The sequence below is a fragment of the Leptonychotes weddellii genome, chromosome 4, assembly GCF_054177405.1.
Source record: "Leptonychotes weddellii isolate Sample4059 chromosome 4, ASM5417740v2, whole genome shotgun sequence".
Taxonomy (NCBI): domain Eukaryota; kingdom Metazoa; phylum Chordata; class Mammalia; order Carnivora; family Phocidae; genus Leptonychotes; species Leptonychotes weddellii.
Genome location: NC_138372.1, coordinates 159016858 through 159035331, shown reverse-complemented (window position 1 = coordinate 159035331; position 18474 = coordinate 159016858).

Here is an 18474-nt window from a genome sequence, read left to right as displayed (position 1 = left end):
CCCCACCCAGAGAAGCACACTTTGTGAGAACTAATGGAAAGGAGCCCGAACTGCTGGAACCCATTCCCTATGAATTCATGGCATGATAAATGTAAAGAAAATAAAAGACCTCAAGACCGTAAAAATGTTTCTCTCAATTGAGTAGAAGTGTGGTGTCCTTTCCCCCAAAAAAATATTTAAAGCAAACTTTGTGTCCTAAAAAAAAAAAAAAAAAAAAAATGTGTCCATTGTGCCAATGGTAGATCTGGAACTCCATGATTTCTGAATCCACTCTGTTTCCATTGTGACACACTGCAGATTCTTCATGGAAGACATCTCTACTTGTGTTTTATGCTATAGAATGGTGGGTGTTTCTCTCCAATTATGATTTCCTGCAGATTGAGGGGAAATGGTTCTTCCATGGACAATCACAAGGCAGAGTAGTGTAAGACAAACAGAACTCCCTGGCTTGATTCTTGATTCTTGATAGCTCACTCACATGGCAATTGGGAAGGCCACAGTTCCTTGCCAGTTGTTGGTCAGAAGTCTCAATTTCTCACTACGTGGGCATCTCCATAAGGCTGCTTAAGTGTCATCACACTATGTCAGCTGTCTTCTCCCAGTGTGAAATGAGTCACTGATACAGCCCATACTCAAGGGGCGGGGAATTAAACTTCACCATTTGAAGGGAGGAGTATCATAGAATTGGGGGACATATTTTAAAACCACCATAATGGATTAGGTAGGCTATGTTTTGTAATCTGCCACTCAAATATTGTATTTCAATTCCCCATAGATATTGTCAAAAAAAAAAGGGGGGGTGGGGGCTTTGGTATTAACAAATCAGTCTTTGAACCCTGGATATATATTCAATGTCTCTAAGCCTTGTTTCTCAACCATAAAATGAAGATCGTATAAAACCAACTTCACAGGTTTGCTGGCAGGTTTGCAGGTTATAGAGATAAAACTGTTAGTACAATGTCTGGCACAAAGTAAGTGTTCAAAAAATGGACTCATTTCTGTTCCATTATAAGACAACACTCCCTCTCCCCACTTCTCAAATATAAGTCTGAGTCAGGATATGAAAATCACACACACACACACACACACACACACACACTGGTTCCCAAGTCTATGCTGTTTCTACCATGCCATACTGCGAGTGTCTTCATGGGGGCTGCCTTAACCCCTACACCATGGAATATAGTTTCTTGTGACAAAAATTAGATTCCAGAATTGGGATACAAGTTGGAAAGGGAACTTAAATGTTCTCCAATCTTGCCCAAATTCTATGTTTATTGGCCACTCTTGAATGTTTCTAATAAGATAAACACAGGATTAGTTCTAGACTCTTCCACTTGTGACCTTGACAACCCTGAGCTCCCTTTTCTCAGAGTGGTACACTCTCTTTCAACTTTGTTGTGAAGTTTAAGTCAGATAATGTGTGTAACTTAATTCAATAAACAGTAGTTATTACTTTCATCATATTTATGGTTAGCTTCATTTAAGGTCTAAAATATTTTAAATACCATCTGGAAAAAGTGTGTGTATTTTGGGGATGAGGGTAGGTGTACTACCTTTTCCTAAGAATTGTAAATTGTACTTGCCAATTACCATAGATTATTTCAACTTATTCCTCAAAAAAATAGAGTGAGACCCATATTATTATTCCCATTTAGCAGATAAGGAAATAGGAGGTGAGTTGGTTGGCCTAAGCCTCATGGTACCTAGACTTGACCCTGGGAAGTTGAGACAGTGCTCTGCTTTATTGACTATATTAGGACAAAGGCAGTGTGGACTCACAGAGTGATGGGCTGAATTCTGTGACCTGCTGACTGCTCATTTGACTACATAATACAAGTAAGAATTAATAATCCATGGAATCAATTGTGTTTAGTTTAGTGCAATAATAATTTGGGGGGATACTATGGGCCAGGCACAGGCAGGGCTAGATAGAGGGGTAAAGAGAGTTAAAGGGAGGTTCTATGGGAATGTAGAGGTAGAGGAGAAGCACAAAACTCATTATAATGTTTCATTTTTGTCTCCAGATAATGACAGATGGACAACCCTTGTGAACTAGATAATGGATGGAAAGCGAGCTCATGTTACTAAGACACACACTGGTAGTAAACAGTGAAGACTGGCAGCCTAGGAGTGTCGACATTGATGAAATTCCTGATGAAACTGTGTTGGATGATTATAGAGTCAATCTGCTTGAAATCAAGATAATCACAGCTGAACAATTTCCTTGCTTCTCTCTGTGTCATTTATCACCATTTTTGTCTTGGTTGTTGGTATTAACATCAATTATTTATCATAATGCACATTTTCCTTCCTAGCCCTCTCTCCTGTCTGCCATGCGGAATCTCTTGCTATTAAATGGAGGGGCAGGTAGAAACATTAGTCCTTCTTACATCATTGTTCCCTCTGAACTAAGCTTTTTGCAGGCGGAGGGGAGGAGGTAAATTGGAAAAAGCCAGTCTTAAGTTGGATAAAGATTGTTTTCCTTGCTCTGTGCAAATTTTTCCGGTTGTCAAATTTAAGTTGCTATTCCTCTGGGGTTGGGCCTCAACTAGAACAACAATGGTGTGATGTAGAGAAGCAGGCAGGTATGTTAAATCTAAAATGAGGAGAAGCTGTGACACTTGGGATGGCAGAGACAGCTATTTGTGTCCCTAGATCTGTTCCCCCTCTCTGCCTTAATAGCATAACCTCATTGTTATGGGACAGCAGGTATCCAGCTAAAAGACTATATTCACTAGTCTCTCCAAGCTCTAAGATATGGGCAAAGAACATCAGAAGGAGTGTAATGTGAAATATGGAGGAAGGCTGATTAAAGGTAGTTAAATTTGCCAGAAATTCCCCCTCTCACTCTATCCTATAGCCCTTTCCTTCCGCTACCCTACACCATAGACATGATGGTGGTACTCTAGGAGCCCTCTTGAGCTGTGAGGTGACATTAAGATGGAAGTTGCAACCTATTTGGTGAGCAGAACGAGGGGTCTTGGATCCCTGACGGCCATTATGCCAGCATATGCAGCTCAGACATCCTACCTCTGGACTTTTTTTATGGGAGAGATAAACAGCTGAGTTATTTAAATTATTATTCTTATTTGTTTGTTGTTTAGGTTTTCTGTTACAGGCAGCTGATCTTAATCCTAACAGATAAATTTAGGAGTGACTAGATGGATGGGAGGGAAGATAGGAGCTGGCTACTACGAGGTTCTTGGCTTAGGTGACCATGTGGGGGGTGGTCCTATTCAGTGAGAAAGGACACACAAGAGGAAAAACAAGAAGTTGTGAAGAGGGGATATGTATGGTCTTGGGCATAGTAAGTCCAAAGGGGCCATGGGACAGTGAGGCATAGGAATCCCACAGGTAGCTGGATGTAGGTATTAGGCGCTATGAAGTGGTTTAAGAGAAAGAGACTTGGCCATAACTAGCATATGTGTGATAAGTAAAGCCACTGAGTGGATTAGATTGGTTGGGGAGACCTAGATGTGTCGAGAATTAACATAGAGAATATGAGTGAGCTTCTTGTGGGTCAACTGAGGGTGGTATACAGATATGCAGACATAATTATGATTCCAGGCAAGATGTGGTAGATGTACCACCAAGGACCCATTTTTATTACTCTTCCGCTGGGTAGTTGTATTTTGATAAGATGCCAAATAAATGAAAATTTTAAAGCAGTTAGTTTCAGTTTCTAATGAATCTAAGGCAGATACTGCTGCCAAGGAGAGGTTCTAATCAGCGTGAGATTCTAGTCTTGCCACAGTAAGTTGATATAATTTTAGCCACATCAAAGCCCTGTGATGCTGAATGTATGTGTGTCCTAATCACAAGCAAGTAAGTGATTTCCAGTAGGGTTGTAAAATATTGAAACTGACTAATGGATTCCCCTTAACACTGTCAGGGAATCATCAAATAATGGCCAGAACATGGATCTAAGACTTAGACCAGACTGGGTGAGTATATTGGCTCTAACAGTTTCTACCTACACTATCTTAATGTCTCAGCTCCATTTCCTAAGAGGAAAATGCAGGAATGCTTTCTTTCTCATGGCACTGCTATCAGAAATACAAGATGTCACATTTAAAGCATCAGAACCATACCTGGCATATGGGAGACCTGTAATTCTTCATCCCATTTGGTGATCAGGAAACTGAAGTTGCAGGGATTGGGGCTCATTGTCTAGATGTCACCTGTCTGAAGTTCCCATTCTCAGGGGATTTTCTTGACCAGAAACCAAAGCATTTTAACAGAACAAAAATGAAATGGGGCAGAATAGGTACAGCATACAACTTCATGGGATGCCACTTACATTGTGTTTATGCAAACAGCTGCTCCTGGAGTTGAGCAGTGTGCAACCTCCATAACTGTATGCAGTGGTCCTGTTTGGGGCCACTTCTCAAACAAAACAAAACAAAACAAAACCCCCAAAACAAAACAAAACAAAAACCATCTTCTCAATAATAATGCCTGTTATCCTTTGAAATGAGAGGATGCATAGTCACCACTGTGTTTTGTCTTTACTGTCCTTTGTTGAGGTTATGCATCCCTAGGCTTCTTAGAGTCTCACTTTCCCTGCTCTCTGCCACACACTTACTGCTCTTCACCTTCTCATTTTTTGCCTTTTTCTTTGGCACATGCTGTTCCCTTTTCCTGGAATTCTTCCCTGATTTGGTTTCCCGGTGAAGCTCTATTCGTCCTTATAGACACAGCTCAAATGTTACCTCCCCTGGTTGCCTTCCCTGCTAGCTCTGGGTGATATCAAGGATTCCCTCTTCTGGGCTGCCATGAAAGCTTGGCCATACTTTTGTCTTTGCTCTTGAGCTAAAGCCCAAACTCCTTAGTCTGTTTTAGGAGGTGGGCCCCAGTACAATGATCACCTCTTCAGCTATATCTCTTGACATTTCCATTCCATGATATACCCAGAATCAACACATTCCATTCATATTGATTTAGACTTTGGGTTTAATTTGAGCCAGGAGAAGAATATCTTGCCATGAATTGGGATCTATTCCTGGATGGGAGTACATATGATCCTGCCCATGGGTATATGGTACAAACATCCTTAACTCTGTCATATGTTTCATGCTTTAAAACCTCTAGTCTCATGGCATCAGCTAGATACATGTGGCTATTTAAATTTAATTAAAATTAAATAAAACTAAAAATTGAGTTCCTCAATTGCACTAGCCACATTTCAAGTGCTCAATAGTTACACGTGGCTACTGTACCACTGGACATCACAGATAGAGGCAGAAAGTTCATTGTAGAAAGTTCTAGTGGACAAAGCTGCTATAGACTTTTTAAATGTTTGGGAGAAAAAGTACCTTAGAGTCTTATTACTCAAAATATTGTGCCAAGACTAGTTACAACTGCATCACCTGATTGTTCATTAAAAAAATGCAGAGTCTCAGATGTACTAAGTCACAGCAACTGAGTCAGAATCTGTGTTGGAACAAGATTCCAGGTGACCAGCATGGATGTGCAAGGTTGGGAATCACTGCCTTAGAGATCACTGATGTCAGCCACCTCACTTTGAATGTCCTCAAGGTTTTCACCTGCACATTAGAAGCCCAGAGAGCCTTAAAAATTGGGGATATCTGGTCCTCTTCCCTGGAGTTTATGATATATTTGTTCTAGCGTGGTCTTGGTACTAGGAGTTTTAAAAGCTCACCAGGTGACTCCTGTGTGCAACCAGGATTGAGAACCAAGGCAAGAAGGCTCAGAGAAGGATAGTGATGGACATCGGTTTCTAGTTATAGGCTCACTTATTTTCCTAACTCCAAGTCCAGTGCTCATTCTGCTATACCATCTAGTCTCACCCTCATCAGACAGAACTCTAGAGGAGCAGTGTGTACTGATCAAGCTTTTTTTTTTTTTTCCTTTCTTTCTCTTCTTGAAGCAATCACCCTGATATCCCTGAGTGGAGGTAACACAGGGACTGCATTATAATTGCTTGTTAACGTCAAACTGATGGCTGATGGATTTGCCATCTGCAGAGGCCTTGCCGTTAACAGCCAATGCCTGGCGCGGGGCTTGCCACCCTCATGGTGGAGATCAGTATTCTATCATGGAAGCAGCTGGCTGGCAGACACATGGGAGCCTCACCTCTTGCTTTTAGGCGCACTGGCTCTGTGAAGAACTCAGGTCAGAGTTGTGAGGGCTGTGGGTGAGGGAGCCATTAATCAGCCCACTAGAGCCCCACACCTCCACTGGGGCATGCAGGGGCATAGTGAGGCAGCCATTGCCTTGCCTATTATGAGAGCCTGCAGGCCAGGAGGTCAGGCTGCCCATCAGCCCATCATGTCCAGTCAGCTAAGTCTTCTGCTGCAGTCAGCCTCAAACTTGCCTACATGAGACTGCTGGGAGGAAAAAAAGAGAGACTTCATAGACATTACTCATTCCCTCTACCCACCCTCCTCTCTCTCTACAGGTGAGGTGGAGTGGAGGGCAGATGAGTAACAATAGTGACAGTGATAATGACCTACATTATTGAGCATTAACAATGTGCTAGGAAATCTGCTAAGTTCTTTTATTAATTTTCTCATGGAACTCTCATAATAACACTGTATGATGGGGCTTGATTTTACAGATGAGAAAGTTCAGGATCAGAAAGGTTATGTGACTTGGTCGAAGTCACACATCAGGAAGTAGTAGAGCTGGCAGGTGAACCTAGATCTGCCATTCAGCACGGCTCATGCTCTTTGCATCCATATAGTTTGGTTTCCCAAAACATGTGTGTGAAGGTCCTCAGGTATGCATGTGCAGGAGAAAACTGCTGGGTGGGCAGCATCATAATGACTACGTATATTGCACTGTAACAGTTCCTATTTGATTTTTAAAATGTGGGTATCATTTATAAACATACGTTGCACCAATCTTAATGGTACCATCTGATGAATTTTTTTTGCAGGTGTATACACCTGTGTAACCACAACTTGGGTCAAGAAATGGAGCGTGTCCATCTCCCCAGATGTTTCTTCAATACTCCTTCCTAGTCTCCACACCAAGACAGAACTGATATTCTGATTTCTATCCATATAGATTAGTTTGCCTCATCTTGAACTTCATATAAATTGAATCAGACGGTATGTGCTCTTTGTGTCTCGTTTCTTTCACTTGATTCATTTTCGAGGCTTACCCATGTTGTAGAGAAGTATTCTATTGTATGGATTCATCACAATCTGTTTTCCATTATCCTGTTGATGAGCATCAGGGGTGAGTCCCCACTAGACTGTAAATACCCACAGGGCAAGACAAGAGTTTCCCTGATCCTGTGTTCACTTCAACCCAAACTCTAGCATTCTTATAACCACCTTACTTCATGGGGTTGCTAGCACAGTATCTCACACAGGGAAGGGTTTTGAAAATATTTGTTCATGGATGGGCTTTTGAGTGAGAGTCTAGAGTCTTACTGAAGTATCTTTAACCTCAGATAAAGCTGATGAGCTTTCTGTAAGCAGTTCTTCAGAGAGATTAGCTTGGCCCTTGGGGCTACTGTAACAGATTATTATGGATAGCGTGGCTTATAAACAATAGAAATTTATTTCTCATAGTTCTAGAGGCTGGGAAATCCAAGCTCAAGTTGGGGACAGATTGGGTGTCTGGTGAGGACCACTTCCTGGTTCATAGATGGTTGTCTTCTCTCTGTTTCCTCACAAGGCAGAAGGGGCAAGGGAGCTCCGTGGGGTCTCCCTTATTATTTATTTTTTTAAAATCTTTTTTTTTTTTATTTGACAGAGAGATAGAGAGAGAGCACAAGTAGGCAGAGAGGCAGGCGGAGGGAGAGGGAGAAGCAGACTTTCCACCGAGCAGGGAGCCTGACGCGGAGCTCGATCCCAGGACCCCAGGATCATGACCTGAGCCGAAGGCAGCCGCTTAACCGACTGAGCCACCCAGGTGCCCCTGGGGTCTCCCTTATAAAGGTACTAATCCCATTGATAAGGGCCCTGCTCTCATGACCGCATCACCTCCCAAAGGCTCCACCTCCTAATGCCAACACATTGGGAGGTAGGTTTCAACATATGAATTTTGTGGGGGGACACAGGCATTCACTCTATAGCAGAGATCATCCTATTTTCTTTCTTTTTAAAAAAGATTTTATTTATTTATTCATGAGAGACAGAGAGAGAGAGAGGCAGAGGGAGAAACAGGCTCCCAATGGAGCAGGGAGCCCAATGTGGGACTTGATCCCAGGACTCTGAGCTGAAGGCAGACTCTTAACTGGCTGAGGTACCCAGGCACCCTCCTTTTTAAAAGATTTTATTTATGAGATCATCCTATTTTCAAATTAATTCTCCCCAAGGAAAATTAAGAGGTGGACCTAGATCACTGGCATTCATGGCTTGGCAGTCCAGGGATACTAATGGAATCCAGGGACAAGTTTTTCATGGAGCTATGTAACCAGAATGAGCAGAGAAATGAGGATAATATAACCAGCTCTGCCTCAAACCACAGATATTTATAGGATAGAGGAATTACAGCAAAATTCTTCATAAATCACAGTAGATCTTTGCCAGTCATTAGTATGATAAACCAAACCCCCCAATCCACTGTCCCTCTAGCATTTCTTCAAAGCACATTCTCTGACATGCTCAGTAAATGCACCTGCCATAATATCAGTTTGGGAACTGCTACAGCAGAGGTAGCTCTGGGAGCAACCCAGTGCCCTAACTAGCATGTTAAAGAATGTGAGGCCCCTTGGAAAGCAGGTGAGCTGTGCATCTTCCATTCACCTTTCCAGATGCCATCTCCCCTCCACCCCCCATCCTGAGTTACTTCCCATGAAACTGACTTAAGCAGGCTAACAGGTTCCCATGTTTCTGGTGTCTGGAGGGAGGTAGGAGAGTAGAAATGGCATGGTTATTCCTTTGGCACCCTCCCTGCAGGCTCATCTTCACCAAAGCCCTCAGCTCCTGGTTCCATCCAGCCCTCTCTAGCTCCAGGTTCCAGTGAATATTCTATGCCTTTGCCCCTTCTGACCTTGGGGTGTTAAGTCTATAACCCTGGGATACTGTGATATTCCTTAGGATTTCTTGGTACCTTGTTTACATCTTTGCAAATAGTGTCTTTTAAAAATTCTCTTCAAATTATCCTAATTTGAACGTGTCCTCTGCTTCCTACTGGGACTCTGACTGATACATTAACCTGTACAACTTTAGAAAGACTTGTTTCCCAAAAACACCTGATGATGACTTCCTTCCCTTTATTTTTCTTTATTACTTAAAAGAATTTTGTTGAATTCATGGAGAATTCTGGGGAATACATTCTCTCTCTTTCTCTCTTTTTTTTTTTTCTATCCACTAACTCTAAGGCTTCCAAACCCAGTTTTCACAGAATTCTTGAACTTTTCAAACATAGGACAACTCTTTCCATTATACTAAAAGGTAGAATAGAGGCTCATCAAGGACCTGCCATAAGCCTGCATTTGGAGATGGCCCACTTGGGTCAGGGATGGAGTCTCCATAAAGTCTCTGTCCTGGATGGGTCAGAATTGTGAAACTTGGCCTCGGGATACAATCTTGGTGAGCCGGATAGACTAGCTATTTCTGCAATGGAGTGCTACCATGTCAACCATGTAAAGTGGCCAAAGCTCTTATGTCATGAATCATAGAAATGAGTCTGAAGGCCTGGTGTGGTCTATCCAACCCTTTTATTTAGGGACCAAATCACCTTCACTACTTAATTCAGTTTTTGGCAGGTGATTTAAGTGAGAAACCAAATAAGAGGGAAATCTTAGCAAGAAAATATTATTTTGACAAAGCTCTTGTCACAGATGGGTAAGTTTATCCTAGGTTTTCAGGGAATGAGGGCTTTTAAAATATTTAGTTGTGTTAATATAAGCTGTCTTTTTTTTCTTTCGCTTTCTCCTCTATCTTCATTTGTAAAATTGGGTTCCCCCCCATGTGGTTTTCACCTTGTCCTTATTTTGTGGAAACATTATTCTCCCATTTAACTGATGAGAAAACTGATGTGAAGAGAGGTTAAATAGTCTGTGACTTTGTAGTCACTCAACTTCAAAGTACCTCAAATAAATGTAGATTTTCACAAAATGAAGACAAAGGGAAGAGGGAGGCCAAGAGTAGGATCTTTGTTTCTTGCTTCCCTTAGACCTGTGGCTTGATTTCCGCTCCAACTGACTAGCACCTCTTTTCGGGTCAGTTTTATAATGTGTGGGTTCCTGGCCAAGCCAAAGAACTGTTTAGCCATATGTGTGCTGGGTTGCCAGGTGCCGGAGGGATGAAGTCTATCAGATGTTTACCTTCCAACTTTTTTTTTTTAAAGATTTTATTTATTTATTTGAGAGAGAGAATGAGATAGAGAGAGAGAGAGAGAGCATGAGATGGGGGAGGGTCAGAGGGAGAAGCAGACTCCCCGCCAAGCAGGGAGCCCGATGCGGGACTCGATCCCGGGACTCCAGCATCATGACCTGAGCCGAAGGCAGTCGCTTAACCGACTGAGCCACACAGGTGCCCCTACCTTCCAACTTTGTGCACAAGCGCAGGTGTGTGTGGAATGCAGAAGGGGAATTCTCGGTGGAGATGCCCAAGCTGGCTTGAACCATCCAGTTCAGAACTAGCATTTTAAGTCATCTGAAGTTCAGAAAATTCAGACAAGGCTGGTTTAAAGAGGTGGGGACATCAAAGATAATGTACTTTTCTCCTAGGCAAAGAAATGAAAACATTTTCTTTACAACTTCCTGCTCTTACAGGGCTCCTTCGTTCACTGTATATTGAATGCCTGATGTATACCAGCCTGACTGCTAAATGTTCATTCATGTCACTGAGGAGCTTACCAGTTGTCTAGTGAGAAAGACACAAATTATTGCAATACAGTGCACTACAATTGATGGGCACATAAGATTCTCTGCAATAGAAGGAGAAGCAGGAAGGAGGGGAAAGAGGTAGTATTTCTGGAATGTCTACTGGGTAGCAAATACTGTGCTTTTTGCATCATATTTGTCTTGTTTAATCTTCACAGCATTGCTGGGGGAACAATATAATTTCCCTTTGATTCTCAGAGAAGTAAAGCAGAAAGGTATAGCTAGGATTAAGAGTTATTATTAAAGTTACATTTGTCACGTTCAAAAGCTTTGGCTTGCCCCCCCACCCCAGGTTTGCCAAAGGGTCTGGGACTGCACCCATTCCCTTAGACCCTGTATGTTGACAGCTAAGATGGGAGGGCTGATAGGCATTATAGGCCAAGCAGGTCCAGGCTGTGAGAAGTCAAAGGGGCCAAGAAGCATGGACTCTTTGGAAAATGACCAGTCCTCTGTGGTCAGAGAGTAAAGTCCATTGGAGGAGGACAGGGGGTAAGGGAGAGTGAGAAAGAAGAAGTGAGAGAAAGAACTAAAAATGCAGATGGTGTCTGTTTGCAAAGTGCTTTGTATCTGCAATGGTATCCTTTTTGTGCTATGAAGACTATAGTCTTATGATTTTTGTTTATTTGCTTTGTGTTAGCAGTTAACCTTCTATATGTTCTCCTTAACTTTTAGCAACAGAAGGGCATTGAGAATGCCCATAGCCCAATGATGCAAGAGCTGCAGTGCCAGAGATGTGAAAGAACTCCCGGTTTGGATTCATATGATGTGCCCTTGTTTCTTGACCCACGATGTAGACCTATGTGAACTTTGGACTATTATTTAACCCCTTTGAGTTTCAGTTTCCTTGTTTGTAAAGTGGAGACCCTCTTCATTACTACTAACAGAGCCAGGGTTTCAAATAGCTTCATAGATCTGGATATGCCTTGACAACTGAACAGTGTTGGGCAAACATTTGCTTCCCAGATTTTGGCATAACAGTAGTTTATGGAGTCAAAGGCAACGATCTTCTCCTTGACTGGATTTCTACTAGAAAAAGAATGGAAATGGTTTTTGAATTTCATTTTTTTTTTTTGCAACTGTTTTGTAGAAGTTTTCTTTTGCTCCTTCGGCCAGTTGTAGATGGCCTTTGAATGAAGGCCAGCATAGGAGCCACTCTGGTCCTTGTGTGGCTGAGTCACTTGAGATGGAGAGAAAGTGTGAACTTGCAGGAGTGGGAGGTGGGAGAAAGCTCACCCGATGCCCTGGGTCATGGGTAAGGAGCCTGAGACTCAAAGGAAGAAATGTATTACAGGTTATGTGGAGAGTCAGTCCCAGACGCGGATTCCAGCCTGGCTCTGTGGGTTCAAATGCCTGTTCTTCACTACTTTGTGTTGCCTGCAGTAAAAGCACTTCTGAGTAAATGGGTAAGGCTGTCAGTTAGGTTCAAGCCAGAGTTGAGGTGGAATTATATACACGGGACATGAGTGCCCTGTCGGAAAATTTGCTGTGGCTTTTACCAGCCAGCCCTCAGAATAAAACCCACCCAGAGCCAGTTAAAATCAGCCTGCGCCATAATAAGCCAACAGCTTCCAGAGTGAGAATACCTCTCTTGCTGGCTCCAGTTGACAGCAGGAGAGCAAGTCAGGAATGAGGAACCAGGAAGCCACTGGGAAAAGATTTTGCTACCTGGACGGTTTCCTGGAATACTATGGTTAAATAAGGCAAACCCTGATAACTTTTTCAGATATGTGCGTGTGTGAGTGTGTGTGTGTATGTGTGTGGTATGTGCAGTTTTAAAGGAACCTTCTTCAGGGACATGAGATTCAAGACTTGTGCATGAAGTGCCCTCAGTTTGGTGAGACCTTCTTTGTGGACAGTGGCTGCTTTCTCTGTTGGAGGCGTCTGCAGGTAGCACACTTGTCCAGCAGGAAAGTTCTGTCAAGATGTATTAGTGTAATCTGGGCTGATGTTGCCCACGGCTCCCTTCCCAGATTAGAAAGAGGGAAGCTGAACACCTCTAGGGTATCTTGGGAATGACATTTAAAAAGCCACAGCTGTCCCAGCTGAGCCTGGAGCCTGGCAAGGGCTTGGAGCCCATATTATTTATGTCAGCAATCTCTGTCAGAGCCACATCTGGGGACAAAGGATCAAACTCCGACAAATTTAATTGAGGCTCATCACGTAGATGAAATTGAGACACTAGACAAGGCAATTTGTAATGGCTAAAAAATGCCTTTCTAAGTACCATCGAATGCACTGGCTTCTTGGCATTCCCAGAGAACGCTCTCCCCAGATATGCCCAGAGAGACGACACCATTTAGGGGTTCAGGGACCACATAAAGGCAGGTGATGGATGTTTTCCTTGAGGGTGATTATGGCTCTTTCGTCTAATAGCTCCCCTATTCATACCATATTAAGGGCTTAATAAGACCTGAAAAGGTGCCGGTAGCTTTAAAAGCTGACGCAAACTCTAGGGCTCTGTACAAAACATAATATCCCTGGGAAAATAGACAGCATAAAACCATAAACAAAACACACCTCGCCAATGCATTGATAAAAGCCAAACTGGTATTACAGCTGGCTGGGAAAGAAGGCTCATTCCTGGTAGTAACACTTGTACATTCTGGAGGTAGGTTGGAAACCAGGAAAGAGAGAATACCTTCTTGTTGAGACTTGCTCCTAGAACCTATGTAGGGCATGCCAAACCCTTCCCTCATTAACTATTTGACTCTTCCTACAGGCTCAAACATATTACCTGGGCAGTTGCGAAATGAGAACAGTTGTGGGACAAAGAATACATTGTTAAACTGCAGAGTTGCACAGTTATTGCCTGGAGCACCAGGTTAAAGGAAACTAAACTGGAGGATTGGCTGGGACAGTGAGTGTATGCAGCTCAGTCTAAGGCCCTGATGCTGAGAAACTTGCTGGGTTCCTGCCCTTTGATTCAGAGAAAGCAGCTTTCCAGCTGGGGCAGACTCCCTCCCCCACAGAAAATAAAATAAAGTCAATAGCACATAAAAATTCTTTGTACTTTTTTCAGTGCCTTTCATCTGCTGAGCTCAAAGGACGTTGAGGGTATTAACTCTGGCTACACCCCTTAGTGGTAGGTGGAGAGTTTGCTCGTCCTTCTGTTTTATGGATGGGGACCTGAGATAGGGAGAGGTTAAGCAATGTGACCCGGGTCACATAATTGGTCAGGGGTGGAGCTGGGAAGAGAAATTAGGTGTTCCAATTCCTAGTACAGGGCCCCCTGCAGGCTATATTGAGAGATGCAGTTGGTTAAAACTTGAAAGACCGTTGCAGAAGTGGAATCACATGTTAAGATCAGGAAAGGAAATCTGCAATCATCTTGCCAATGTCTTCATTTCCCAGACGAGGAGATGAGGCTTGGTAAGTTGATGATTTTCCAAGGTCAAATGTGGAGTTCATTAGAGAACCTTGTCTCTTAACTTCCAGTCCAAGGTGGTTTCCATTTCATTGTGCTGTAGTAGCTCTGTCTACATCAATTTCATTAGTGTTCAAGAAATGTTTGATGATGATTTGATAGTCTCATACCAGCTTTCCTTCTCTATGCCTTTGTATTCATTTTTCAGCGTTCAGTTCAAGACCCAGAGCACCTAGGAAACCCTACCTGATCACCTCTAAACAGCTCTCTAGCCATTTGAATCCCACATTTGCCCTGGGATCAGGGATCATTTCTTACTTTAAGGTGTCCCTGTCCCTCCCTTTGACTCACCAACCTCCACAGGCTAGGTTTCCACAACACTTTATATCTCACTCTGCCATAGTTTGCAAAGACTTGGTCATAATCCATGATGTACTTGTGTCTCTGCCCCACAAGACTTTTTATATGCATTGATTCACATAACCTTATAGCAATTTCGAGTTGCAAATTTAAACCTGTTGGTAACAAATGAAGAAAGGCAGAGGTGAAGTAATTTTGCCAAGGTCTCACTGCTGGTGAGCCACTTGCAAGCCAAGTCCTTCATACCACAATTCTGAGCTCTTTCACTGAGCTGTGTTGTTCAAGGACACCAAGCACGTGTATTACATCTCTCTCCTCCATAGGGAATCGTATGACAATGACTGCTGATGAAATTCTGATTGTTCTGAAAAGAAATGGATCATAACACATCACTACTGATGATGAGCCATGATTTTTGTTGTCTGCCTCCTGTGACCACATATGTGGGTGAATGTGTGTGTTCTTTACATCTGCAATGGCTCTCATCTAGTCAAGTACATCGTTAAATCCCAGCTTTCATGGAAAACCATGGAGAGTGTGTAGGACAATGATTATAATGGGGGGACATGGAGGTGGGAGTGTCTTAGTTGCTTGGGGAGGTTTTTCCAACTACCCCTTCTTCCACAAAATTGTAATGTGGGCTCCAAAGTTTTCTTTAGTGGAGAATCACGGGAAGAGATGTATTAGTTCAAGTAACACTAACTGTCGTAACAAACAGATTCCATGCATATAATGGCTCACACTTATTAGAAGTTTATTTGGTGTTTGATACAATAGTTCTGGAAATATGTGAATGTGTTGTCAGGCTGGCTCTGCTTCATGTAGTTATTGGGAGACAGTCTCACAGAGCTGTTATCCTCACCACTTGCTTCCGAGGTTGCCATGATGAGCTCCATCCCAGCCAGCCATAAGGGGAAGAGCTTAGAGATTTTTATAGGTTAGACCAGGAAGTCATGTTTCACTGGCCCAAAAGGCACATGACCACAACTTAACTGCAAGGGAGGCTGGGAAATGCAGTTCAGCAGTGTGTCCAGGAACAGAGGAATACATTTATTCTGAGCTCAGATTAATGATATCATCTCATTATAATGCCTGTGTTGCAGGTACCTTTTTCACTCACTCACTCACTCATTCATTCATTCATTCACTCATAAACTTAACAACTATTCACTGACGGTCAATTATATGCTAGGCACGATAGTCAGTGGACAGAGGCAAAAGCAGACAACGGGGTGTTTACAAAAAACAGACATAATTCAAATAGTCACACAAATCAGTGTACACTTACACTTCTGATAAGTGCTGATTTTGAAAGAAAGGAATACAGTGTTAATGAGAACTTAAAACAGAGGTTCATGACTTAGACTGGTTGGTCAAGGATGACATCCCTGGAGATGTGTTTTCAGAACTGAGAATAGGAGTTAACCAATGAGCTGATGGAAAGTTTTCCTAGCCAGTCCCAAATAAAATTGTGTCTAACACATAAGACAGTTTATATCCTGGGGTAGGGGGAGAGAGATGCCACCAACACATGGTATAATTTAGTCAAGCAACTAGTAAGTCTTGAATTAAACCTACTGCCTGTCTTTCAACTAGTGGCTTTGGCAGTGACCAGTGGTGAGGCTCTCCAAGTATGAGCAATCAGCTTGAGCCAGGAGTGGATGAATAATCTGCCTGACACTACCTGAGCGTGTTGTCAAGGGACCCCTTTGGGTACAGAGTAGCTCCTGCTCCCTCTCTGGGGATAATGTTCAGCTTCACCCCTAGAGATGGTCAGGAGTCTTTGGCATGCTGATAGTTAATTAAATACCTCACTGCCTGGCCTCAGGCTGTCCTGCTACCTGAATCAATATCGAGAGTCTTCAGTTTGCTCTTCTTATGCATGTGTTTTTGCCATGATTACGGCACTTGGGTTGTGTCAATATCGCTGAACTGTACTGTGTTGTGTCATAGCATGTCAGGACAATATCCTACAATAACAAGGTACAGAAAGTCTGGCACAATACGAGACAAAAGAAGCCTGAGAAAAAGGGAGAGAACAAAGTCATTTATTTGTAAGATAACAGGCAGGTTGAACATTTTTCTTCTTGGAAGCTGCTGGTTTCCCAGGGCAAACACCCCACAGGTAGCAGAGTCCCAGGTACTGTTTAAAATGAGGTGTGATTCCATCACAACTATAACTTGGTATATATATTTTAAAGGTATGTCCTGCCAAGAAAGATATTAATGAAGTATTGCACCATTTCTCCTCCTATTGCTTATATGGAAATGCTGGGTCCAAATGAGATTCCTTGGGGGTTTGAAATTTAGGCTGGGGAAGAATTACCCACATAAGCTATTTTCTGACATGAGTCTGTGGTGGGATGACAAAGTTTATTTAACAAGTGCCATTGGTCAGGCTGCTTTTTCTGCAGTTATGTTTAGTTTTAACCAATGAAATATTAATGACTCATTTCATTCCTCTGGGCCTCAATCTGTTCATCTAGGATTTATAGATGAGACTTTATAGGTGAGACTTTAAAAATCTGTACGGCAAAAGCGATGAACAGGCCTTTCCCCCTGCTGAGTGTGGGGTAGATGTATTGGATAGTAGTGGTCAGTTAGGCTGAGGGCCAGGTGTGCCTTTGGGTTCTGCAATCTTGGATTTTAGCTACTTCCCTGGTAGTGCCATTAAGCATTCCTTCCTTAGAATCTCCTTTAGGTGAGCCCTGAAATCTGAGCCCCTCAATTTCACTCACATGTAATTTGTTTGCACTCACTCTAAACAAAGCAATGATATCCGTGAAACGATAGGTTTGACAGGCTAGAGATTTAGTATTAACACATGTTAAAACTGTAGTTATTTGAATATAAAATAGTCCTCCAGGGGCGCCTGGGTGGCTCAGTTGGTTAAGCGACTGCCTTCGGCTCAGGTCATGATCCTTGACTTGCGGGATCGAGTCCCGCATCGGGCTCCCTCCTCGGCAGGGAGTCTGCTTCTCCCTCTGATCCTCCCCCTCTCATGTGCTCTCTCTCTCATTCTCTCTCTCAAATAAATAAATAAAATCTTTAAAAAAAATAGTCCTCCACATGCTGAGGAAAATTGCCTCCCATGGCATGCTGGCCACTCTTTGGGAAATGCTCTGTTGAAAGCATCAGCAATAAAGTTTTTTCTCTCCTCTTGTTATTTTTCACCAATTTCTTAATAGCTGCTAAGGACTCTTCTAAGGGCAGGAGCTCCTTCAAAGTGACCACAGACGATTGCATTTATTCCTTCCACAGATTTTAAGATTATTTTTTTGTCTGTGTCCTGAGGGCAGGGATTATGTTTAAACTATGTGGGACCCTCAGAGTTGCCATGGTGCCTGGCACAGGGAAGTGTCTCAGTGAGGCTGTGCTGGAGCATTAAGACTTTCTCTGGGGTCATAGTGCTCTGGATTTAATAGGGGGAACGGGTAGTAAGTCAGAACTGGTAAACCTGCCATCAAAGCATGCAAATGCTTCAATGTGAGACAAATGGAAAGGGGTCAAGTTTGTCTGGGTGAGGAGTGGTCAGGGTGGCTTCATGGACATGACTGGAATTCCATCTTGAAGAATGAATAGACAAAAGAGAAGGGAATTCAGGGCAGAGGAATGGCAGGGAGACCTGGATGGGAAGGATGAGCTTGAGGGCTATGAAAACCTTGGTATGGAAAGTGACCTTATAGCTGAGTAGAAGACAATAATAAACACATAGCTAGCCCCTCCTGTGTGCCACTAAATTTTCCAACACTCCTCATTCACTACTTTCCTTAATCCTCTTGCCTGCCTTGTGAGGTAAGGATTATTAGAATCCCTGTTTTATGAAGGAAGAATGGGAACAGTGCTAGGTTGCTCAAGTACAGCAGTGAAGTTGGTGAGTGAAGAAGACAGGCACCCTGGCTCAGAGTCTATGCTCATAAGGATGACATCATATTGG